Raw genomic sequence first — 27,736 nt, 5'->3', positions numbered from 1 at the left:
AAGACTGAAAGAAAGAAGAGAGTGCTGTCACAGATCAATCTTCTGTCCTGGTTCTCTCCCTCTTTGCATGAGAAACAGCAAAGCTGAGGTATTTTTAAATTCTTGGTTGCTTGTGGGAATACAGCGCAGGCCCTTGTGGGTACACAAACCTCCCCCTCTGCTGTCGAGATGGTTGAGTCTGCACTTCCGCGTTCTCAGAGCTCAGACGGACAGAGAGGCAGACAGTCTGAGTCAGGCCTCTGGGGAGAGTGTGAGCAGGGGGGCAACTGAGGTTTTGCTTGCGGGCGTGTTGTGCTACTAAATGCTGAGGGTTAGTTAGCAGCCAAATTATATTCATAGGCACTTTTGGAATTACACAGAGCTTATGTTTGTGCAGACGATAGAAAGATGTTTGGGTCCACGTTTCATGACTTATTCCTGTTAGTAACAGTAGCACTGACCAGGTTCATGTGACCACACACTACAGCTGAATGATTAATTGATTAATCGATCAACAGTCAATTAATTGCAGGGTTTCTACAGCTTTTAAAGAGTAAACAGAGAATGTATTAAGCTAAAAATGATAAGTGAACACAAGAAAAGAGAGATATTTCAGAAACAGTTTCGGCTTAGTGTTTGCAACAATGAAATATGACAATGGGATGGTTGCCTTTCAAATAAAACAATTTAAGCAAGTGATTGTGAAAATCACTCAAACATCAGACGATGTTGAATCAAGCATTTTTCGAGGAGTATATTGAAATTCAAGCATATTCCTAAACTTGAAACATAAGCACTTCAATTAAACATTTTCCAAACTTCAGACTTTGTTTGAACCCTGTTGGCAGCTATTTTGATAACTGATTATTTTCTCAAACAAGAATGCCGTAAACATTATTGCTTCCAGCCTCAAATGTAAATAATTGCTGGTTTTGTTATTGCTCTATAATACTGAATAAGTATCTTTGTATTTCAGAGTTTTGGTTGGATGGAAAATGCAATTTGAGGACATAAATGTAATGAAGATGTTTCACGATTTTCTGATGTTTGACGCCAAGCAACTGATCCTTAATAACTAATAATTAGCAGCTGAACTTATGAGGAAATTAATCAGTAGTTGCAGCTCTCTTATAATCATTAGTCGTAGCTCACTAAACGGAAGTTCTATGAGGCACAAAGCTTCAACAGTCAGAGAATCCGACAGGTTTCAACAGTCTTCAGGTTAGACAACATTATTTGGCAGAGAAAGAAAGGGTGAACAGTAAAATGATTACCTGAAGTGTTTGTTGTAAACACTGATCGCAGTTTACAGACCTACCAAAGTTATATCCCACAGTTTGCAAAAGGGATTATTACAATCACTTCAGGTGTTCCCACTTTCTGTTTTCACTCCAAATAAAGTGATGTTGGTAACTGTTTACAACCTGTCTGATGATCTGACCGCTTCTCTTTTGCCTTGTCTGACTTTAATAGCGATGTTGACATCTTCTGAACTCTCAGAAGTCACTTTGGTAAGTACTGTGTTGTCAAATCCGATAGAAATAATGAGAAAAAACTACAAAAATAAGACTCAAGTTAAAACAGACCGGAATGATCCTTTAATAGCAGGTTAAGTGTATGCGATGCTGGTGGGACTACTTCCCATCTGTCTCGTCTCGCCCCTTCCTTCATCTCTCTCCTCCCCGTCATCACCGCAGATCTCAGAGGAGATAGTGAACCGGCACTCACCGTTGACGGGCCGGAGGACGTGTGGCGCGGCGCCCAGGTTAATTAAGTTTGAAATCGTGGAGATGATCAGTGGTGCTGCCACTCATGCTGCCAGCCTCCCTCCACTCCCCTCGCCGTGTCCCTGCTACTACCAAAGCGTTCAGGCTGTCTGACAGCTAGAGAGGTGTTTGTGTGAGAGAAAGGATGTGTTATTTTGCATGTGGCTTTGAAAGGGAAGAAAAACAAAAACTGGATGAGGAACTATTCTTCAAACTGATCGATAAGGATTAGTCAGAAAATTGAAATTTCTTCCTTTCCCTGCCCTCAGGAGTTTCTCCGCATCAGAATCATGGGTCTCTATAAATAAAAACAGACTTTACTCAACCCAAAAACTATTGATTTTAACAGTCAGTTAAAAATTAAATCACTCATCGAGCAAAACAGCCAAACATTTGCCACTTCAAGCTTCTCAAATTGATACTTTTCACTGCACATTTGGGCCCTTGGCCAAAAAACAGCAATTTGAGGACATCATCTTGAGCTCTGGACAATTGTGATGGTAGGTATTTACACATATCGTATTATATTGCATATTACTCCCATGATTACTCCTCATACACTTGTTCTGCAACACCAGTACACTACATAATGCACACTACTTAATCCATTTCTTATTTCCTCGCTTGTTTACACTGTGAAATGTGAAATAATAGTCATCGCAAGAGACCAAAATAAATCCAAAAATGAGCAAAACAACGTATTTGAGGCATGTCTGCTTAAAATCAATAAAACGCTTAATCAGCGATCAAGAAAGTTGCTGATTAATTTAATGCCAATCGAGTTTATTGTTTCAGCTTTACTCACATGCATTCATGTACAATCTCAGTCGCACACAAACACACACATGCACACACTCAGGCCAGAATGATCAGTGTTGGAAAATAAAAGAAAATCACAGAGTCCCAAAATCCCGTCCAGACTACAGCCTTTTCTCAGCCATGATTGCTCTGTTCCCCAGGAGGCTGCTATAAGGAGCTGGAGCTGCAGTGATTGTTGATGGATGCCTATTGGAATGAGCAGCACGTAGAGCGAACTCCCTCCCCACCTCCACCATCACCACCACCACCTGTAATCCTGGAAAAATGGACTCTACGTATTAGTGAGACGCTTAAAAGGCAGGAGCCATTTCACACAGCGGCACACACAAACACATACACGCATTACGGCTACCTGCTGTAGTTATAGAGGCTGAGGGATACTATTCCCCTGGCTCAGAATCAAAACCTTTAGAGCTGAGAGGTTGTGATTTTCAGTGGTGGAAGTTAACTTAATTACAGTACTTGAGTAAATGTACCAAGAAAAGTAGCTCAAGATCGTACTTGATGGATTTTTTTACATCCATCTGACTGATTAATTTACTGAGTTTAATTAGAAATTATATGAAGTGGTTATTGAAAATGATGCTAAACCCAACAGTATAGACAAGTAGAGCTGAAACAATTAGTCGACTGAAATACAGTTAATTGGCAACTACTTTGATAATCATAATCATTTAATCAGTACTTTCTTAATTTTTACAAATCAAGAAATTAATTGAATAATTAAGAAAGCATGAAGAATTATTTATGCACAATAGTCATAGTCAATAGTTGCATTAGGGGGCGTTTTTCTGCATTAGTTTTACTTTAGTATTTTCAATGCAGTTCTTTTACTTGTAAGGGAGTATTTTTTTTTACAGCTATACTGAACTAAAGGATCTGAATTCCTGCTGTTTAAACTCTCATGCATCTGTTTTCCTAGCAGTAATCTCCTTCGAATCAAGTCATTTTAGACTATGATTGAATCCATCTCTTATTTTCTCAAAATGTGACAAAATGCACCACTGCTGTACTAATATTCCATCTTTTTTCAATGCAAATTAAAATTTATTTCAAACTTTTTCTGAAATCTAGTTTGAAGGTGCTGTACACAACATTCAGAGCACATCGGAGGCTCACAGCCTGAGCAGGGATTGCCTCCACATGGCTCTCATTCTCATTCCCAACTCGTCACATATGGATGCGTATGGGTGCCCCTTGGCATCACTTTTTAATGCATTGAGTACCCACTGCACTAACATGCACATGCAGCCGCACTGGCTACCAAAAAAAAAAGAACAGAGAGGCTCGGATTACAACACAAACTGCTGGAGTCTACCCCATCATATCTTCACATAACAAATACTGGTTTACCGCTATATTTAAGTTCTGAATGTCATGTATAGCACCTTTCATTTTTCATAATAGGATAGTGATGCTCTTTATACTTTATTTTTCAAAGAGGAAGTCAATTCCTTAAGTTTGCATAAATTAAAGTCAGGTTGAAATACTCACACGGCACCACCAGATTTTCCTCACTTCTGAGAAAATATGTCTTTTGGGAGCCAATTATATCCAAACTTGTCTTTATAACATTGAGTCATTTGCACTTTTGTAGGTTAAAGTTCCCAATGGGACATAAAGTAGTTTAAATGATCTGCATTTTGTAACAATGACAGGCTCATTACACAGTAATACATCAATAAAAATAATCCAAAATTATAATCAATATATTACACTATTAAAACAGCCATTCTATTGTTATTTGTGTGTGTTTTATAATAGAGTTTCAATCTTGAAGATCTCTGTGTGTTCTCCTTACTGACACCTATGGCGATAAAAGGTAACTGCAGGGTTGTTTTACTTTCACTTTCAGGTTTCATTATCATTGCATTTTTTTGTTTGTTCAGCCATAGTAACTGAGTGAATCTGTTGTGTTAGCTCCATCTGCCCTCTCAGGAGGACCAACCACTGCTGGGTGATGGAAAACAGTCACTAACTGTGCGCCGCTTGTAATTTTTTCCCTTGGGAATGTCACCAAAGACACTCAGTTCATCATACTGCAAATACAAGGGCTTCATCATTGGGCCACAGGCTCAGTCTCCGCTGTGTTAGCTCAGTCGGTGTTGGATAGTGACTTAACAGATATTTATTTAAATGTAAATCTTGGAGCTTTTGTAAAGGATCTCTTCCACAACTGTAAATGTGAAAGTATGATGTGATCCATAGCGACAAATGCTTTCCACACCTGATGAATGGCTAGGATTATATTATATTATATATAAACTTACTTTATGATTAATTGCTCAGTCCTCCGGTGATCACCGTTTTAATCACATGCAGACAAACAAAGGTCAGAGGGAATTAGCCCCCCGCCGCCTAAAAATAAGCTGCTTTAATCAGGTTGCAGATGGCCTGATAAGCAGCAGGGTGGCATTACGGGCCGGTCATGTGGCGTAGCTGAGGCGTGTCAGCGATAGCATCTGCACCTCGTCTCTAAAAGGTGCCACTGTGTCTTTCATGTCAGGTGAGTGCGCTGACATTCTGTCACATCCAGACTTCAGATGTGGTGGGGTGGTGGGGGCCAAACATCAAAGTCTGTGTGAGCCCCCTGTCACCAGACATGCACAGCACCCTCCTGTAAAAAGACGCGGACGCCGTCGTGCACGCGCTCACATGCACCAGCCATGACCGGTGACAAGCGTTAAGTTTGAGTGTGAGATAGCGATGATGTCTGCCAGCGAAGCCTACATTCGAGTCTCTTTATCTCCTGAGCCTTCTGCTGATAATTACAGCCGTCCCTTCTCTCGCACTCGGTCACACCAAAGCTGCCAGTCTGCGCAGCTCGAGCCAGAGGAATTATCACCCGGGCCATCGCAAAACGGAGCACGCCAAGGTCAGGCCCTGTGTTCAATTTCACTTTTGATTCCAGTCCACCTTTCTTTCTCCTCTACCACTTATCCACTCCTCCCTCCCGGCCCACCCACACTGTCACTGTTGAATTTCACTCCAGGGCTAACCTCTATTTCCAGGACAACCAGCACCTTGACACTCATTCATTTCCAATCCTGCAGAGTGGTCGGCTGAATGGAAATTGACGATTCAATTTTTGGAATGAAACTCAAGAGTCCTTTTGGAATTGACTTTACCTTCCTGCCCTCCCCTCTCCTCCTGCTTGGGTGCGCGTTCGGCCACCCCCACTGTCCCCCGCAACTCGCTATCTCCGTCCTGGTCCGCTGAGTACAGCCAATTTCTCCGCTTGTATGGAGACGTGGGTGAGATGGCTACCGCAAAGCGCGGCTTAAAATGCCCTGCAGCTCCTGCCGACTTCTCTCAGACACCTTTTCTCCATGCCTGCTCTCTCTCATCACTAAACTGCCGTCAAATAAGCAAACACTTAAAACCAAAGGGTTTATTCTCAGCATTGCTCCCAGCTGGATGTTGGGTGGCAATTTAAAAATGATCTATGCAAATGTAATTTCGCTGTGTGTCATCCAACACAGCCAATTAATGAGTGAGCTTCTCCAACCCAACTATAAATTAACAAGGCTAGATATAATAGCTAGATTAATGTGTTTTTCTGGCACTTGCCTAATTGCTAGAAGACTCCAGTGGGGCTAGTGTGAGCTGCCTCATTTCTACATGTGATAGAGTGAGTTAAGACAGAGAGGGATAAACGCCTGCATCAACTCTATTTATCATTTATATGAACTTTGTTGTCTCTCCTATTGGTTTTATTGAGGGGAATGCATGAGGAAAGTGATGGGGAAAGATATTTTGCCCTCAGGGAACTTGTATCTACTTCAGCAGAAATTACTAGCATCAGTTGTTAGATTGAGTTCGGTCTGAAGGACAGCATTAACTTCAGTCAGACTTTGGAATTTATTAATGGAAAACAAATCCATAAGTGGTCAGAGGGGCATATGTGCATGGATGGCGTATCTGGTAATGAGAAATGGGAGCTCAAGGCAGAGGGAAAACATGCAAGATGGAGAGAAAAGAGCAGCGTAAGAGGTAAAGGAGACTGAGAGGATGAGTAACCGTCTGTCTAAGCCAGAGGAAGGGAAAAAAGAGAGTGATATTGAGAAAGACAGAAAACAAGCTCCAGGATCCAAAACAGCACATCACCAACAAGGAGGCCTTTTGTTTTGCCCCTCTCAACCGATTGTTCTCTTCGCCGAGGGTGAGAACGCTAATCCGCTGTGGAAAGAGGAGTTGGGAGGATTTACTCTAAGTATCCTTATTAGTGGGAATTCACTGATATGGGGGGGTGGGGGTGGGGGGGGGGGGCGGGGGGGGAGGAGGTAGAGGGCAGAATGAACAAGGAGGAAGAGGAGAGCAGCAGGAGGGGCGTAGTGTGTTCTGAATACACTGTAGGTGCCATATGAATCTTTAATACAGGGCTTAATGGTGAGGGAGGGAAGGAGGGAGGAGTGGAGAATATAAAGAGAGTGAGGGAAAAGGAAGAGGAATCTCCGAGGAGGTTAGAGAGACCGGCGTATCACAACACTTCTGATAAGTACCAGCCTCCCAGGATCAAACCCAATTCTCCACAGCTCCAATGCCACCACAGAGTCCCTTTCAGACGCAGGAAACGGTGGCAAAGGACAGACTTGCCTTTGTCTTCAAAAACAAACAGAGACGGGACTGATGTTCAGATAAACATGGATAAAGGATCTTTCCAGGTGATAAATTTCTTAATTGCTTTTGTTAAACACATACCCTGCTGGAAGCTTGGCCATGGTACATCGTTTTAATTACACGCACAAGAGCCTAATTAGTTGTATCTGTTGTACCGGAGGCTAACGTGCACCCAATTAGACCGAAATCAAAAGGATGGTACAGTCAGACGGGGGAAATGTGCGGTTCTTTGTTCTTGCACAGTATTCATCAAATAACAGAGGAAAGTAAAGGCAGCGCTTAACTTCCCAAGTTGCTGATGTCATGATCACCCCTGCTATCTTTAAACTAATTAAATACATTTCCCCGTGTGTGTGTGCGGGTGGCTGCCTCAGTTGTCAGTGTCTCCATCTCTTTGTCTGGCTCACTGATGATAATCGCTAAAGTGGAAAAATCATTTGTTCCATGATAAAGGCTAGAACAACGCGACTCATTATTGTGGCATTTGTGCAACAGTTTGTGGATTAACACCGGCAAAGTACAGTCTTCAGAGTCGGCTGCGCCAGCTGGTTGCCATAAAGAACAATAAAAACAAGAGACTGACTGTCTGAAGTGCTGTAATGATGGCACAAATACTGCTTTTCCTGTAAAGAAGGGATGATGCTCAGTGATATTTTAATGGAGGAGTCTTGTGGGTGCTGCTGTTGCACTATGGTAGCTAATTGTTAAACAGGCCCTCAGGGGAGGTATTGCCTAGCAAGGAACATCTGACATGGGAGCTTAGAGCTAAAATTATTCGAGAACATCTACAAATGATTTCCCTAATGACATGATGAACAACATGAGTAAAACTGAAACAGCAGATCCACCACTTTGGAAACACAACCACATCAAAGACTTCTCCACATCCCCCAGAAGAACAGCTCCTTCCCTCCTCAGTGAGGCACAACGATCCTGGAAACTACCACATCTATTGCAGGTTCTCGCAAGAAACTTTTTACACTCAGCACGGAAAGCTTTTTACCTCCTCCCTTGTGCGAATTTACCGCATTTCAGAGAGCACATAATGGTCTCCTGGGGAAGCACTACAGCAGAGTCGAAGGGAAACGGCTTTTTAGAGCATGTAGAGTTTCATCCCTGCATGTTCCCCTGTTAGATGTTAACAACCATGCAGGTCTACTATAATCACCCTCATCAGTGAATGGGAAGCTCCTAGAGTGCATCGCAGAATTAGCTGTGGCAAAATGGAGTCCTGTAGTGTTTTTCTCCAGCCACAGCCAGAAAGCACAACTACCCAGGTTTTCTCAGTATTTCCACTTATAGAAGTGACTTTACTGAACTCCTCAGCCTTGTTCGTTGTGGCATGCTGTTATCAAGAGGCACACATAAATAAGTAGTGGCACAGATGCACATGGGGGAGTGAAAAAGAAGGTTATGCCAATAATAAGTTGAATCTGTGGAGCTGGTCCATTTCCTTGATTGGTTCTATTCTAAACTCTGCAGGAGAAGTGTTGTGCTTATCCACATCCCAAATAGTCCCTGACAAGTCACATGTGAGTGATGGGAGCGAGGGAAGGAAGGGATGACATGGTTTTTGTGGCAGTGGTGGCGGTGGGGTGTGCAACTCCTGATTGTTACCATGGCAATGGCAGACCAAGGATCAGGAGGTGAGATCGCATGGCGTGCAGCTCTTGATAGCTGCGTGAGGTGGCACGTGGGAAGATATTCCCAAGGTTTATAATCACTGTCAGCCAGCAGCTCAAGTGGTCTGTTCGCACACATGTGTATTTATGTGTGAGTATTTGTGTACGTGTGTGTATCAGAGTGTGCAAGTGTGTTCCAATCTTCCTGGGAAACTCATCTGGCCTAAGCTTCCAACTGGCAGCGAAATCCTAAAATCCTACCTACCCGCTTTCTCATGAGTGACAATCTTCTCTCACCGGCCTCTTGTGGGTTCTTACTTTTGAAAGAAAGCGAAAAAAAATTGTAAGAAAGCAGGCTGTGTAATTCTAACTAGAGATCTTCGATGCTGATAGAATAAAACCAGGTTGCTTTGCTGCAGCACAGGAGCACGAACGAACAACACCCATGTTTTCTTATTTCCTGATCGATAACTGGTATGTACACTAGTTATGCAACCCGGCATCTCAGATCAAATCAATGCCAGCCTTCTTTAAAAAACCTCATCAACATTTCGCTGCGGTGCGCCCATTGAGTCGCTCAGATCATCAACTTACTCTCTGAATTTTCATTAGGAGGCACTTAATAGAGACAGGCACGTTTAGAGTCTCTCTCTGGGTGGGTGGGTTGTGTCGATTAGGCAGAGTTAATCTCTATCACAATAAATAACATTGATTACAAACACTGAATGCTAGGGGATGGCTGTTAAAATTAAAGTGCAAAGGAGGATGGGAGTCGGCCTGTGACAAGAGCGATGGAAATGAATAAAAGGAGATTGGTAGGTGAAATGTAAAAGGGGGCGTGAGAGAGTATAGAGATTGAGAGTGTGTTTTTGTGCGAATGTGAATGTGAGGCATGAAACTAGACGGGGTAACCACAGTCATTCCTTTAGGAGTATCAGATTCTCAGTGAGTCAGAGTGTCAGACCGCTAACAGACACACTGGGCTTCTCTGGCGGGACACATGCACTCAGGAGTCTTTAACATACAGGGAGAAACAGGCACGGGCTCCTGTTTCCTTGGCCGAGGTGAACATTAACAAAACAAATCAAACCAAACCCGTAATGACATTGCCGCCGCTGAAAATAATCTGTGCTGCACACTTTGGGTGAAGAAGCGTTTTCTCTGCACACACGGTTCACCCGGGGGTCACAGTGGCAGAGACGAATTGTTTTCAGCTAAATCCAATCCTGAGCTGCTACAATAAGTTCTTGACAGCAGGGAAAGTACCAGAATTCTGTTCTTGTTCTGCACGAATGAGACTGTTAGTTGTACTTCTCTGTCCATAAAAATCACCAATGTTAGCGCGTTGCTGTCTCATCAAGTTTTATCCTTTCACAGTGAACAAAGAAATTACCCCTCTATCTATTACATTTGGTTTTAAATGGACAGTTGTTCTGTACAATAAGGGGAAAACAGCTATGTTCTCAAGGGCAATGACCTTGCACAGCTTAATAGATCTTTTCGATGCTGCCTTGGTATGCTGCCTGGATTTGTTTACAATGCAGCATGCTCAACATCACAAATCGGGGATTGCGTGGCTGTTGTCAGGGATTACCGGTCTGGTCTTTGAGTTTTTCATTAAATTGCTGTATCGGAAAACAAACAAACAAAAAAAAACCCTCCCATCAGCCTCTTGGCAGAAAAGACCATCTCACACATACATTGGCAGGACACATTTATTCGTAAGGTTTTTTTTTTGTTCTATCTAAAATGCTGCGCATCCTCATGAATAAATAAATGATCTGACAGACTGCGGTGACAGAGACACATGGGCTTTTGTATTTTCTAGATGAGAGTCACATCGACACTGTGGAGGAAAGCATAAATCAAGAAAAAAGCTTACGACCACAGGGTGGACATCACATACAGTATGTGTTTTTTTTTTTTTTGTAGCTGTAATATGTTTAATATCTAAGCTCTTTATCCTATATAGGGCTGCAGCATGATTTCGTTTGACACCGTAGAGAGTGGAATCCTCTTACTTTCGTCTTTATGAGGTCAGCAGTGGAAATGGACAGAGTTCAGACAGATGGGGCCCGAGGGAATGAGGCAGGGAAAAGAGATAAAAATGGGGAAGAGCATCAAAGCAAGCAGGGGGATGAAGACAGGACAGGAACGGGTGGCGAGACAGAAATATGTAAAATGAAAAGGGGGGAAAGATGAGTGACTGGCACGGAGACAATCAGAGAAAAGCTAAGGGAGATTAAAAGCGTCATGCTTCAACCAAAGTGCTTGCCGGATTGTCGAACAGTGTCTTAAAAACCCCTCCCCTGTTGCCTTTCTGATGTTGGAATTGGAAGATCTGTGTCAAACTATTTTCGTAGCTTTCCAAAAACAGAATATCCGACATTGATGTCCACTTCGCCAGCGATTGGTCAAATGAATGGAGTTGAGAAAGAAATGCAGGAATTTAAATTCTCTCTCAAGATCTTTGTATTCTGTATTCACACAAGTTCTTCTGTCACAAATGAATGTAACACTATTGGTGCCTTCGAGGACACATTGTCTCAAAGTGTGAGTTGTTCTGAAAGATTATCGCACCTGGGATGGCAGGTTTATCACACTGTCTTCAAATGTTGACTTTTCAGAGAAGCTATAATCACTTTTGCATTAAGACGTGGTCAGACAACAGTAAGTTCTGAGCAAAACCTGATTTTAAAGCCTCTGAAAACTTGGTTCTGAAATATATTAATTATTAATATATTCATGACTGAATAAGCAACACTCAAAGGTAATGTTTAAACCTGCACGGTATTTTCTATTAATACTTCTCTCCTTCAAAACATCTCAAACTGTTATAACTTTGGAAAATAAATGTGTATATGTAGGACAGCAATGCTTATAGTTTCCAAGAGTTTTCAAGGAGGGATTAAAAGCTGGAGTGCAGACTTTTAAATGTAAATGAACGTCCATTACAGTCAAGCCATTGCCATACGCAATGATTAAGTTTACCTCCTGCAGGGAAAGCTCTTTGTATTTCGTAGCTTTTACTTATCCCTCTTGGACAGCTTAGTAGTTAGTAGTAGCTTCTGGGGTGGGGGGATAAAATGTGGCGAGATCACGGTCATATTTATTTATCAGTTTATTTGTCTTTTATTAGTTTGTACATCATAACAGGTGACAATAAAAGAACACATAAGCATACACTGCCAGTGTTTGTGTTGTTACCGTCACTTCAAGGGGGAGGGGTACAAAAGTCCCACACTCTAGCTTTAAAACCTCATATTAGCTTGACTTGACAAATTCAAAAGATGCAATTAAACCCAGACTAGGTGACTAAATTTGCCTAAAATCAACACTGTTAACTATTAGTTCTCTTATAGTAGAGGTAGTATTTCTGCTGGGTGGGTTAAAGTGACATTGTCCTGTAGTATGAAAGTGAGGTGTCTAAAGGTAAGTCATATATTTTCACAGAAAAGAAATGTTCCACTGGTTTTCCAAGTCAAAAAATCAATTGATAGCCTACTAATAATTAGAAATTTAGTTACACATTAGAAACTCTACAAGTAGATTAAGTGTTTAGGTAGTCTTACTAGGTGCACAAAAAAGTGAGAGGGCAATGTAACAATGTTCTGGTCTACAAGGTCCTAATTTTGTTTACCTACTCTTTGCATTAGGTGATTAAGAGACACACGTCCCATCAGTCACAGAGGAATGGGAGTCCAATTTAGTTACACCTGCTAACAAAGTCATCTTCTCCTCAAGTGCTGATGGACTGCACTCCCTCCTCTTTTCCCGCCTGGCCCGTTAACTCTGCTGCCCCCTGAGCATTGATGTGACCGTTTTTTCCTGCGCGGGCCACGGGGTCCTCTGTAAAAATGACTAGTCGCCAAGTGCTGTCTGAAGTGAAGCTTTGATAAAGAGTGCCTTTTTTCCACTCCGCCGCTCAGATCTGCAGGAAGCAGTCTGCTCCAGAAGCTGCCACCAGCCCCACCACCACCTCCCCCCGCTCCATCCCCCTTGCATTTTTAGAGATGAAGCAGGCAGGCAGAAGGGCTCCTGCTAGTCTCCATCCTCAGGGCAGGAACATGGCCCTGACAACTATCTCCTCCCTGCGACAAGCAATCCTTTTCCGCAGGGCTGCCCAAAGAAAAGTGTTGATGCTAACAAAATGCATGACAGCCACTCACTTATGTTAACAGCTCGCGCACACAGAAGAGCAGCATTCCTCTGTTTGAGTTTGGTTTTATTTTCAATCACCCCTTCTAACATCTGAACTCTGCAGTCTCGAGGGGGGTGAGAGAGGGGGGGGCAGTTGACAGTGAGCCAGACAGCTCCTCTCCGCCAGGGGTTTCAACTCTTTGTCCTGCTGAGAGGCCTGGGTGTGCAGGCTGGGATAGGGCAGAGGGGGTGTGAGCGGGGTTGGGGGGAATGATGGTTTAGCAAAAAGAGGGGAATGAAGGGGACCGGAGAGAAGCGTCCCATCAATATCCTGTCATGGCTGCCTGGGAGAGCTACTGCTATAGAAATGCTGAGATAACACAAGAAGGACAAGTTTACTTCCTCGCTTTTTAATTCATGCTGGAAAACAACTGGGGAAAGTTTACTTGACTCCCACTTAGAGGCAGAAGCGAAAAAAAGCTGCAGAATAATCAATGTCAGTGGACCTTTGTGAGTAGAATAATCAGAGAGTGGAGTGCTTACTTTAGGATGTGCATTTGGGTTTTTTTGGGAGATCCACAGGGCTTCGTACAGGGCCCTCTCATGTTATTCAAAGACCAGGAGTGAAATATGGTGAAATGGTCCTCCGAGGAGCAAAACTTCACCAACAAATTTAAGGTCAGAAATTGGAAGGATACAGGCAACACTCAAGTGGAATTAATCACCTCTGTTTTGGTACAAACAGCTCGAGGAGGAGTAAATTGTTCAAAGTCTGCAGGATTTTACAGCTGAGCGGATACTCATCACCCTGATTTCTCTTTCAAACTAATCACTCCAGACGGATGATGCTCAAAGAAGCCTCCCATTTATTCTGCAGAGGTCTACTTTCCTGTCGCTTTAATGTGGTGCATGGAGGCTCCAGCTGACCCGATAGGGCAGATAGCGTAGAGTAAATTGTCTTATAGGGCAAATAAATTGTCCAGCGGACCTAAACGCACCATCATGGCTGTGAAAAGGGCAATGACAGCTCCCATAGACCATTCCACTTCAGCACTTTTAATGCATGTTAAGAGGATGGGTCTGGCAAATTAAAATCTATATCAATTACTTCTTGTCTCCTGTGACTCGTAAAGGGAGTAGTGTTTTAAGGTAAAATATCAGTCATTAGCTCCACATCATCAAAAATGCATTAAGAGTTGTTCCAGGGCAACCGAAGACGGTTTTGGCGGAAGAGAGATAAATATACGATAGTTCCGTAATCAAAACGGAGAGAAAGCACCAGGCGCAGACACGTATCCAACCATTCCTTTCAAAAGAAACTCGTTATTACCTTGCAGGTGTCGACACTTCATTCACCACACACTTGCATGCTTTCAGAATTCCCTCTGGCACTGTTATTTAAAATAAAAAATGATCAAACATCTTCATTTCTCAGAGATCCTCCTCCTTTTTTTCTTCTTTCCAGTCCCTCTAACCAAATATTGCATTGACTCGTGTCTTACTTTTCTGGAGAGTTTCCACACAGACTCAATAAAGCCGTGTGTGCGTCTCTCGTATCACATCTAAGATAGCATATCACAGTGAGTGGGCTGCAGGGCCTCCCTCATCCACAACAGATACTACTGTTGTTGTTTTTCCTCCTCGCTGGCAGTGACAGAGCGGAGAATACCAAGTTTGCATCAAGCAAGTCGGAGCTTTTTGAGAATGTTGATTGCAATGCAGTGCCTTCTGCTTACGCAATCCTCCGAGAGCGAGGCCTCTAACTAAAACATCACAGTAAAAATGCACGTGTCAATAGTTTTTTGATAAGCTCAAACAGATGGCAGGCTGGCTAGTAACATATCACACTGCTTGGACTCTGTTTATTGTTGTTGTTTATGACTTCAGATACAAAAAAATCAAACATGGACTTTCTCAGGTTGACTAATTCATCTTTGTCATCAATGTGTTCACATCATTTATTTAAGTAAAGGTACCACAGGGAAAAATACTACATTACAAGTTATGCATTTAAAATGCCACTGAAGTGAAAGTACATTAGTATTAAAAACAATAAACTCTAACTGAAATATAACCATATATATGTATATATATATATATATATATATATATATATATATATATATATATATATTGACTGTTAATATGTGATATTGTGGTCAAGTGGTTCCCAACCTGGGGGTCAAGCCCCTCCTAAAGTCTGTAGAATATGTCTGTAGTGTTTCTTTTTTTTATTATTATTATTCTCTAACATCTAACCTGCAGATACAAACAAAAATAAAATAAAAGGCCATTTTTTCATATATCGCTTCTTGTGAAGGGAGTCCGAATGGATCATTTTGCCTTTTTGGAATTACTATTATTTAAACTGAAAAAAGATCAGGTATAATGCACTAAATATTTAATAATGTGATAATTTTACAAGTTTATCATTATTTATTGCTAAATCTTGACAACAAAAACAAAAACTTATTGGTGATTTATTTGAATTGAATCTGGATCACCTACAGAATGGCAAGTTGACTAAAATCTAAGCAGAAGTAGAAGCGTGCAGATGACGACCACAAATAGCTGAAGATTAGCTACAATAATTGGTCATTCTTGCAAATTATAGCAAATAGGGTGTTGGAGGAAAACTATACTTCTTCTTGGCAATTTGGGAGAAATGATCGCAGTGAAGGAACAGATATAGGAAGTCTTGAAGTCAATTGACCCTGCACATTTCTAACCCCCACACATGACCGGCCATGGGTGCTTTCAATCACCATTCCAACCAATTACACTTGCAGGGAGAAAGCGCCAACTGTACAAAAGATAGTCCAAGTCCAATTTCGCCCTGCCTATCTTACCCCCCACTTTCTCAGTACGGTGCATTTCAAACCATCAGACAAGGCTGGGGCAAAGTGCATATTTGAAAGAATCTATGTGTGGCTGTGATGGGAAAAAGAAACAGTGGGGAGGAAAAGTAAGTTCAACTCAGAGCTATCTCACTGCCTTTGATCAGGAGGAACGGTGGATTAGGAGGGATTCTCCAGAAGTTTCCACTTAATTCGCATAACATTATATAAACCCACCAGTAAACGCTACAGCAAGCCTACTCCCAAGGTCAGATTAGACTACATGCCCCCACTACAGCAGCTTCTTTGCCTTTGACCAAATTTCTCCACAGTATTAGGTCCACAACAGCGAGATTGGCGCAGCTTTCACTTCACAAAAACAAAGAAAAAAGAAACCATTTATCTTTGGCTTTGGTCTCATTCCTTTCCCTGTGATGGATGCTGCTGCACTAAAGCAAGCAGGTCAACTCTTCCACTGTGTGTTAGGTGAGGCTTTCTAAGAGAGAATCAGACAAAGAGTGACAAGAGAAACATTTCTCCAGGCATGTTAACTATTGAGAACTGTGATGTTTTCTGCCTACAACAGCCCTCGAGCCTCTTTTGAACTTTAAGTGTCACATCGCTAGAACAATTTCAGATTGTGTTGGGAATGCGTTTGTGTGTGTGTGTGAGTGTATGTTTGTCCTCTGAGGGAGAGTATTATGTCTGTGGGGGTGGACTGATGAGACAGGCATGCAGACTCCGTTTTTGTGTCGTCAATCACCTTCGCGTACAGTAAATGATTTTTCAACAAGCTCCAGGGTGATGGATAATCAGAACGAAAGGGTGGGCTGAGTACACCGCTCCTAGTTTTTCAATGGACGGTGGAGGGAAGGTCCCTACTTCTCCGTGCTCTTGTTGTGCTGTGCACGTTTTTCCATTTGGGCGCTAACGTTAAACGTAGCGCCCTGGGCCAAAGCAATGATGGATTCCCCCTCCTGGCAGGTTCCCTTGTTTCAAAGGAGCACTCAGGATGAGAGAGGGTGTGGGAGTGGGGGGGAAGATGTCTGGGGACAGAAGCCCCATGTCGAATGAGAAGCTGCCAAATGGAGCCTCCACAGCTCTTCATCAGGGCCGGTGGTCCTGGAGGGGTGTCTGCTCCAGGCAAATGCTTAAAACTGCAAGCCAGGCAACACATCTGTGCAGCTGGGTTCCCTCTGTGGCATGAAGCACACAAACCCTCGAGCAAGTAGAGGCATGTGAGTCAGGGACAAAGAGAGAAATACAGAGGGAATATAGACCGACAGAAACAGAGGGAAGCGGGGGGTATGTGAGGCTTCTGACTCCAAACAATGAAACCAAAACTTTCTCTCCCCCGAAACCAAAAGCAGCCCTCCAATGGTGAAGGCGCCAAACAAATGCAAGGCAAATCTCCATGGTAATTCTCCCTCTGAAATCATTCTTCTTGTCTCTCTCCAGCTGTATCGCTCACACGGTTTTTCTCTATCTATTTTCATTCAGGCATAATTAAGGCCCACTGTTTATATTGTTGATCGTCAATTAAGATGATTCACTGTCTGGTGGCAAGACTTTTTCACTTGATGGTATTGTTGTCGCAGCATCTCTGTCTCACTCTTGATCCATAGGAGGAATTTATTCTTAACTGATGCAGCAGTTTGTGCTGACATTTGCTTTACTTATGATGTTTGCCTCCCCTCTCCAACCACGTTCATCTCTGCTTTGCAAGCGACACTTTCATTCTGTTGTCAAACATCTTCAAAAATTTAACACAATGTCGCAAGGCTGCTCCCCCCAAACAATGCATTAAACATAAAAGCTAAATTGAAAGAAGGTTTCCTACGCACGCTTTTGATGTTGACAGAATTTTCATGTAGGAATTACAGGCAGACAAGGATTGTGGGTTAAAAAAAATTACTTAATCATTTATTTTTTAGGTGGGAGTAGAAAATCTCGCATGATGCCAAAGCTAGCAAAGACCAGAGCCAAATGTCCAAGACTTGCTTACGGCAATAAGGCTTTTAATCTTCAGGCAGCTGCTGAAAACTCCTGTCTGCTGAGATTTTCCATAAGGTTGTTTCTGCACATCCGTGTTATGCACACCGCACAAACACAGCTTGGGTTTTATGTCTATGTGATGTCTGAATTACTCGAAGCCAATATTTCAACAGCTTACACCCAGACAGTGCCAGAAATTGTGATGACCTCATTTGTATGACCAATTCTAATAAATTAGACTAATTTTAAAGCAGAAACTTTCTGCATATTGTGCTTGTTTGAGCTGATCCGTGCCTCTCTGTGCCCCATGCATTCATAATGCACTGGTTTATTAGTAATTACTCAATGACAGGGTTTCTGCCATTGCACTATGGCTGTCAGCACCAACAATTCCCAGCTTGTTTATTTATAAGCACAGAAATAATATGATGAGGCATGTGATTACAGTATGTTCTCCATAGCAATATCAACCCTGCCTATTATACATGTATGTGAGTCAGCCTTGTATAATGTGAAGTGTGACCTTAAGTTTTATCATGGCAATCATGACCCTGTCCAGGATTTCCATTAAAGAATATCTGTCTCATTAGATTATGGAATGCAATCTGTGCAGAGCGAGATAAAGTGGTACCAGGTCACACACTCAATATCTCATCATTATGTAACAACAGGGAGTGCGGCCATCGCTCCCCACACACATGCTCACATGTGCACAACGCGCTGTCTCCTGCGTGCTGCCTTCTCATCAACTTACAACACAAATCCGCACAAAACACAAACTGCAGCCACCGCCAATAGGAATTGGGATTTGGAGAGACTTGCTGAAAATCAAAAGGTCCAAATCCAACGGAGAGTTTTCACACTGCCTTCCATTTGTACTCCCCCCCCCCATCTCATTACAATGCACTTTGAATACTAATGGACAGGGCTCGCACAGCCATGCAGCACTAATGATTTACAACAGCGGAAAGTAAATACACTAAAGATACAAGCAGGGCGAACAGGCCTTGGAGGCATTATTCAGGGACATTCCTGTGTACACCGTTTCATTTGAAAACATTATTTATGAGAACAATTTCTCCGACTGTGTCTAGAGGAAAACGGTAACGGCACTTAACATCTCTCTCCATCTTTAGAAAGAAAATGTCATGCAAATGGATGATTCCTCATGTGTTTCCCATGAACAATCCTACTCAAATGCCGCCCCGCAAATCACTTAATGCGCCGGGGAAATGGACATTTCTGCCTCGTCTTACAGCGCCTCAGAGATGGAGTAAGAGATTGTCACCGTGTAATTCCACTTCTTGCTCAGTGCCAGTTAAACCCTCCCTCAAACATTTCAGCCATGATTTAGGGATAAAAAAAAAAAGAAAAACAAACCCCCCTCCCTCTCAGCTTTTTACCCAGTTGTGGTAAAATTATTTTTAGCTTTAGAAATGTATGAGAATGAAAAAAAAGAGAGACAGCAGTGAGGGAGGGAGGGAGGGAGGGAAATGCTTCTCACAATGCCCGTGGATTATTGGCAGCTTGCAAAATCCCATCAGAAAGGATGGGGTAGAAACAGATCACTCTGTGTTACATGGAAGAATAAGAGCTGCAGCACATTGTATCATCGTGGCCTGCTGTATTGCCCTCCTCGCCACGCTCCTTCTCATCTCTTCTCTCTGAGCGCCGGGCCACTCCCGGGGAATTAACCCCGCAGTCATTATGCTGGTGAGGGTCACTGGATCTGTGGCATGTGTGGAAACACCAGTAGTGCTCTGGCTTCAGTGCGCCGCCTCAGGCGTCCTGCCTGCCTGCCTGCCTCCACACACACACCCGAAACTGAGCAGTGTCACGTACATGGAGAATACCCACACACCCAGGCTTGTTGCCCAGTCACTAGTCAGCCTGCTTAATAAGGACGGCAAATAGTCCCCGCAGCACTAAAGGCACAATAACAGAAGCCATGATATTCTCTCTGTAGCTGGAGTTTAACTGCCTCAGTGTCCAAGCACAGGGCTTGAGGTTCAGAAGGCTAAACGCACACGCTCCATTTGAATTAGAGCTGGATTCACTGAGGTGACAGGGCTCGTTTTCAGCTGCAGCCACCAGGGAGAAGCCAGCCAGGCTATCTCCTAAACCAGCACCACATTGACGTGCCACAGGTAAAACGCCAGCCCAAATAATAAGTGCAATGAGAGGAGGCAGGGCAAACAATGGCTCGAGGCGACGGCTGTAAACGCTGGCATCACTTTTTAATTGCCACTGTTCTCTGTTACGCTTGGCTGGAAGGGAAGGAGGGGTCTTTTCTGTCGTGCTCAATCTGCGGAGTGCCATCCTTTACGCACAAACTGCATCCAGCCCTCCCCACCTTTAACTTGAAAATCAAACAGATGGAAGAATAACCCATTTTAGCACCCGCCATGAAATGCCTTTCAATATACTGCCTGCCCATAGCAATTTTCCCTCCTCCTACTTCCACTAAGGTGGCAAGACGAGCAAACAGACATTCAGGCACACGCTCACCCCCTGGGGCATCATTATCCCAGACACAAGAGTTGCGGCCAAACGTAATGGAGCTCTAGGTCTACCTGGCTCATGGCAGCCCCTACTTTCTTATATTGAAATGGAAGGAATGGGAGAAGTCTGAACAGTGTTTATATAGAAAGAAAAAAAAGGAAAAATGCTGCCAGGGGCTTTGCTGTGGGATTATGAGAATTGGCCAAGAGTCAGGATAAGTAGGGAGGGGTGAAGGGGAGCAGTCCTGCTGTTGGTATTTTTTTCCCCCAGTGTTGGCTGGTTCTGTACTGTACTGGGTTATACTGGGCTGGGCCATGCTTTTGCTGCCAGTTCCCAGAACACAAGGACCCTTTTTTCTCCTGCCAATCACAACCAGATGTGCCCAGGCTTGTTTCAAGAATTCTGATCCCACACTCAGTCTTGCTTTCAGCTCGAAGCGAGTCATACGAGAAACAGCACACAAACTTGGTGTAGCACATATTCTGACATAGAAACACACGGACAGACACACACAGACCCACACACACACACAAGCTTGGTGACAGGCATGCACACAAACACGGCCTGGCTGAGGCACTGTAATCACAGGGGCCCAAAAGGAATCCCAGGGCAGGAATGGGCTCCAATAACATGCTTTTCAACACTGGGGCGCTTGTCTCATTTGCCCATTCCCCCAGGACATGTAGTTTGAGGAGATTCAACCTGACATGACTGAGAGATTTACGAGGTGTAGATAGAGGGCTATTTTCACATAGATCCCAGGTCGTATGAATGCAATGCCAAGGCCTATCAATTACTGACCAGACAGGTTTCTGCACCCTGAATATTCCTCAACAGGTATCGTCTCAGCCTTAGAAAGCAGAAATACGATGAAACACGTTCAGCATGTAGCTGAATCATTAGTGAGCCTGTGGGTGTATTTTAATATTTGAGTGCCACTGGAATGTTTTTCCTTCAAAACACAGTGTGAACACAAATTCATGCCCTCCAGCAACATAAAGCATTGATGTTAATGATAACAGCACCAGAGTACAGAGATCATTGTACTCGACAACTGTGCTGCAGCTGTTTGTGTAAAAGCGAATCTAGAGCTTGGAGGAGGTCATGTGTTGTGTATGCAGGCAGTCGCAGCTGATGTGAAATTAACTATTCATTGCGTAAATCTGATTATGGAATTATTCATCCGTGCAGGTTATGTGAATAAGTATTACACAGCTCCTTAACCTCTTTTCTCCTTCCCTCCTGTGCTCTGGAGGATCTGGTCACCCCTCTCTGTATCTTCTCTGCCATGGATCCACCTCCAGCAACATTATCAGCGAGTACCATCTGTTCCCTGCAGCAAGTGTAAAATTGAGCTGCTTGAAAGTTGTCCGATATCGATCGCAGCCACATTAATTTCAGAACGCCACATACAGCGTGTGTGTGTGTCACCATTTGCAATCACATCATGGAATCTGTGCGACCGGTCAAACCCACAGATGCCACTGCTCGCCATCAGCATTGAGTATGTCTGCTCTGCAGGATGGGTACCTCTAATGTCAGAGCTGCATGACTGATGGTGTGGAAACTATATTGTGGTTTTAGTTCATACAGTTAATCATTGCAGGATATTGGCATATTTGTGAAATTCAAAATACCCCTTCCACTTAAAAATGTTTTTCTTATGTTTATGTCCACCAAAATGTCTGTCCTTATATTGACTTGCATCTGTGCAGTTTTTAACTATTTTAAGTACGTCCCAACTTTGGAGCCACTCAAAAGCCAGTAAAAAACTGCATAAAAGATGCTGACGACACTTATCATTCTGATATATCTGCTAGTCATCAATTTTTATGAATAACAGATTCCTGATCTGAGTCTGGAGGCTCAAACATGTATGGTTGTATCTCTCACATGTTTCTTTTAACTCTGTAGATTGTGAGCTGCAGTCACCCTATGAAGGATAGCAGAGTATTATCACAACCTTTAAACATGTCTGGAAGGGGACTTTAAACGTCTCAGAATAACCGTTACACCAATTGATGCTGTTCACAAATTACAGTTTAGTGACCTGAAGTTTAATTTCAGGCAAAATTAACATGACTACGTGCAAAGGTGAGAATACCATCACTTAACCGTTAATGGATGTCATGAGTAACAGGGTTATATTAATAAATATGAGGAGCTAATGTTTGTGATGAAGCAAGTCTAAAGATCTGTGACCAAAACAGTGCTGCCGTGTTAATTAAACTAGGAACACTTACATAGGAAACTATTTTTACTGATGATTTTTACTTCCTTTTCTCATGCATGAGCTATCTTCATTTTTTAACACCTTTGCTACTTCACTTTAATAGACACTTTCCACCTAAGAGAATAAGTGAGCTCAGTGTTATTCCAGTGGTGGCTCATCCTGAGAGAGCAGCTTAAACTGTCAGAACACAGGCAGGAATTAACACACAAATTAATAAATTGTGCATATCAATAATTTATGCACACAAATTAGCAGAACCGTATGCATGTTTAACCAAAGCAGTTCGCTTGCCCTTGACTGGACAACTTTTACTGTAATTTTGCACCACATCACCCTGTGTCATGTTGCAACAAAACAGGCAAACAAAGAGTAAGCAAGAAGTGATTAAAAATGTTAAATGTACCATTTAAGTCCAAATGCTTTTGGTGACCCAACAACCTTTTTCTTAGCATCCCAATTACTAAAAAGATGCAGGCTTCTTCACAATATGAAGCGAAAAAAATAAATTAAAAAGCAAATTTAGTGTAGATATATAGCTAAATCCTGCAATTGTTCTAAAACCTTCTCGTTACTTCAAGTGTTGTTTAAGGGAAAAAGTTTTACCAGATGCCAGAAGATGAAAGGTTAGCAAAAATGATTATCAATCATTCTCTTGGGAGCGTGAAAATCCATACCAGATTTAATGGAAATCTGGCCAGAAGCTGTCACGGACAGGCAGGCAGACTGACCAGCCACCCCTTGCCATCTTGAAGCTGTGCTCCGAGCATGACAAACACAATCACAAAAGCACCAGAAAAAAGAAAAACCTACAAATGCATCAAACTCAGTAGAGTCATTTATTAGTGTCTTGCAAATCCCTGAGTATCTCACCCATGAAGAGCTCAGCAACTGCAGTCGCGCCGCGCAAGGTGCCACAGTGCAAATCAGACACAAGGCAAGATCCAATCAGATGTGTCGGCGGTGTTTAAGTGGTTTCTTCACATTTGTTCAGCTATAGATGTACATATCAGGATGTCTATAAACAGCCCTTACTGTCGTCGAAACTAGAAGCGTATGTCGAACATAGGGGAAACTACGCTGAATAAAAACCCATAACTTACATCTCCATTTCAGGTTCAACCCATTCTGGTCCCTTGTTTTTGATTCAATCAAGTAGTGAGCCTGCTGCGAAGAGCATAAGAGTCACAGTTCAAATGAGACAATCTTGCTTCTAACACACCAGACATGAGTAGATAAACAAATCATTGTCAGCAACTCATATGCACACAGACATTAAGTTAAATGAAAATGAAATGAAAACACAGTTAGAGGATTTAGCTGAGCCGAGTCATCAGCAATCATCTTAGAAACAGCGCTATTAGATGGTGAAAATACATAGACCACTTTACAGCCAGATGCTTGAAGCACATTAAGACCTAATCTCTCTGGGGTTATACAGGGAACCAAAGAGCAACAAGACTGGTTGCAGATGAGGTGGGAGGGCACGGGTTGAGTGGGAGTACACGAGAGAGGAGTGCGTGCCCTGCAGGCTACTCTTTAGTAGATGGTCCATTGTGGTCGACTGTACAGATCGGTAGATCAGGTCAATAGATCATTAAGCAATCCCTATGCTCCCGAAATAACACAGGGATCAGAGTGGAGATAAGAGCCTGGATCGATGCTGGATGGGCGAGAGGATGGAGCAGCGGACTGAGGTTGGAACGGGGATGGATGAGTCTGCCACGTGTTTTAATTCAAAATTATGAAAGGGTCGGTTCACACAAATCATTAAAAAACATTTTTTTACTTAGCAGTAGAGGTGCCAAGCTATGCAGATAGATTTAATTTAATCTCTGATTTCTGTCTCCACCCTGATAACATGGAGGCTGAAGGAATTTAATTTGTATCAGTATTAATATTACAGGGAGAGGCAGGTAATAAAATGCTTTTTCTCCTTCCTCATCGCAGTGTCAGATAGTATTTGAGCCACTGGCAAACTGCAGGACCTGGTTTTGCAAGAGACAATAAGCTGCAGAAAAATAATTTCACCTTTATTACTGACAAGCTTTGCATTATTTTGTAATATGACACATTTTCACTAGTAAGAATTTAGATATAAATTTGTTTTTTAAAATGCTGCTAAAATGTCTCATTTTGAATGTCAACCAGGCTCTGTTTTCACTGCAATAGACAGAATCACCTGTAAAATTGCATTAAACAGCTCATTTTATATGCCAACACATTTTTTATCTCATATGTAGTTTGTCCATCATTCTATTCATTGACTGGTGTTATAAAGTTAGATGTTAGAAAATCCTTTACAACTTCTTTAGTTGTCACACTGAATGCAGTTGTATAGAAATTCAAAGGAAAACCTTTAAAATGCAAAGAGTTTCTCCGGACAGGACTTAGGAGAAGAACAGACAAAAACAGTAGATAATTGGCGCTGTAATAATTACTGGACCAAAGGTATAAAATCTGAGACATATACTCTCCAGACCGGATTAAAATCACTGGCACAGGTGACCCTGAAATCACCTATAGAGTTATAAATCCCATCCGAATGGCGCTATTGGGGCTACTTCTTTGGCAGAAAGTAGTTCCAGTGGAAACTGATCACAGTCTGGGTGTGTAGGTTATCCAGAGTAAGAGAGACACTGTTTCTGTAAAGACACACTGCTGCTGAATTTTTATAAATGTAATTTTTCACTGCTATGAGCATCACACACAAAATTCCTTTCACCTTCACTGTGCCCGGATGGAAGCAGAAATCTCAGAGAAACCAAAATACACAAAATAAAAACTACCTGCATGGCTGGAAACCATGAAATTTAAGTTATTTAGTAATTTGGGTGAACTGACCCTTTAAAGCATTTGCTCATGTTGCATGGGTGGGCAGGAACCGGTGAGACTGCCTGGTTTAGGCCACCTGTGTGTCTCTGTAGGTGGGGCACTTAGGTACCTTTATGAAACTGGGCAGGCAGGAGGATTTGGCAGTATGAAATTGATGAGGTGGGAGAGCGGCAAATGGGAAAGCACAGCTGGATAGAAATCACATAATCCTTTCCTACTAAGGCTAGTGATGCGTTTATTGCCTTTTTAAAATTCACTAATACAGATCATTCTGTCTGGTTAACTCATTAACATCAGTAGTTATCTGGCGAACTGATTTAACGGCGTACATTATTCCAAACGCCTCTAGACAAAAGCACAGCTATGTGGCAAGGACTTCAATCAGATAAGGATGTAATTATACAAAACACAACATTGTGTTGGCTAATGCCATCATAAAGCACTTAATCGTATAGAGGAATCAGCATGCATGCACTAATGCCTTTCTGTGTGGCAAATATCAACCTAAGCCCATTCTTAAGACTGAGATCACTTCGTAATCTGAGAGGTTCATGTTAAAAGGTCAACACCTGGTGTTTATCAAATTCTCTCATAAAAAGGGCTAAAAAATTGATTTGGGATCATAGCAGCTTCAAATTCCTTTAGAATTGATTTTGTACTTCATAATATATTAGTATGTCCGCTGTGGTGGAGGGCAGAGGAGCTTTCTTTGATCGCGCTTTCTCATTATCATCTGTAAGCAGGACCAATATTAAAATAAACAGAGCAGGGGGTAAAGCCTGGGGACCGGTACTTCCTGCCTCCTGCCTGATGCCGCCTCGTGCCCTTCCTGTCTGTGTGTCGGGGCCAGGCCTGCCTGCTGGGGACCTGAGAAACTCTGTGCAGAAAAGGGGGAGGGAGGAGGAGGAGGAGGAGAGAGTCATACACAGACGCTCCACCCTAAAGAGGAACAGCCTGCCAGCCCCGGTGGACATCTGTTTTCACAGGTGTGCTCACCCAATGTGATTAAGATTGGCGCTGCACACACCCCGAGCAATGCTGCTCTGGTACGCCAACACTGTGGGTGCCGGGGCACGGGTGTGAGACGCGTGGAGCAGTTGTGTTGTTTTCAGGGGCAGATGGAAGTGATGATGAGAGTTTGACTGAAAAAGGATGGAGCAAGTGAAGGATAAAAAGGGAGGCAGGGAGGAGGTGGGGCGGTGTGAGAGAAGTTTATAAAGCTTATTCAGTGCAAACAACTGTTTAGAGAAACATAATTTAAGCAGAGCGGGATTATTCGGAGCACATGCAGATTATCCTCTTCTGTTTGATTCTTAAAGTGTGAGGGAGAGATCACATGAAAGGATTGGGGTAAGCCACACATGGGAACAGTGTTTTATAAATACCAGAACAATTCCAAAACGGGCAAAATGTTCTCACAGAGAGGACAGGATGGTCTGAAACAGAAGCCACTCACCCCCAGAAAAGCCTATAGGATATAGGTGGGCAGTGGTTTTGGCAGAACCATCACGGCTGGTACCCAATGCTACAACGCACCTGCTTCCATGGCAACCAAAAGAGGGATTGCTTTCCCTTACACCAGCAGGCCACTTCATGCTTTAATGTAAAGCGACAACTTGCCGGAATTAATTTGTGTGTTGTCAAAAAAAAAAGTCCCCCCAAACAGATTTAATTCTGAAAAATAGAAAAAAAAGCAATTTTCTTTATTTATGTTGGCTCCCCAATCCGCCCCCATGCCGCTGCTGCCACACCATAATTCTCCAGTGGTTTTTGAGAACTTTGAGCCATTTCAAGTGATCTCACTCCTGGAGTAGTACGAGGCAGCGACAAGAAAATCTTTAACGAACGAGAAAGCAATTCCATTTCACAGCAGCGAGGAACCGAGGAGGAGGGGCGGGAGAGTCAGTCACCAGCTTCTAAAGAGAAATGGAAGCCTTGGATAAAAGCTGCTCACCCCAAGATATCTCCCCCCCCCAAAAAAAAGAAGAGGAGCAGACAGACTTAACACCAAATCATCCTGCTGTACGACTCAGAAGCTTACCTAGCACTGACAACTGACAGGAACAGTGCTTCGCTGTATGTAGCTTATTAGCATCTGCGAATATCACTTTGCTTGTGCCCCCAAACTTCTTAAAGCTCTATCTGTGACTAACAGAGCAACAGCATCTTAAACAGGAGAAATGATTCAGTAAACATGGCATAAGCAAAAATTAAATGCGTGCTTTTACATGTTTAGTGTGGGTATCAAAGGCTTTTCATCACATACGTTAGTGATTTTACAATGTTGCTGTGCAAAACCTGTTGCTCATGCATGCTTAAAGGAAATATTCCTTCCATAAGAATAGGAATGATGGATGTGCCCATATACAGAGCTGTATTCAGAGTTAATGT

At 42.7% G+C, this 27,736-nt stretch overlaps 1 protein-coding gene across 1 annotated transcript in view; it reads right to left on the bottom strand.

Annotated features, from left to right (window-relative positions):
* Nucleotides 1-27,736, bottom strand: part of plxnb2b (plexin b2b) — a 126,810-nt gene that overhangs the window by 60,743 nt on the left and 38,331 nt on the right. The gene's annotated exons all lie outside the window — the stretch shown is intronic.

This window comes from Centropristis striata, chromosome 6 (assembly GCF_030273125.1).
Source record: "Centropristis striata isolate RG_2023a ecotype Rhode Island chromosome 6, C.striata_1.0, whole genome shotgun sequence".
NCBI lineage: Eukaryota > Metazoa > Chordata > Actinopteri > Perciformes > Serranidae > Centropristis > Centropristis striata.
The sequence above is the reverse complement of the archived record's forward strand: the minus strand, read 5'-3'. Positions and strand labels throughout refer to the sequence as shown.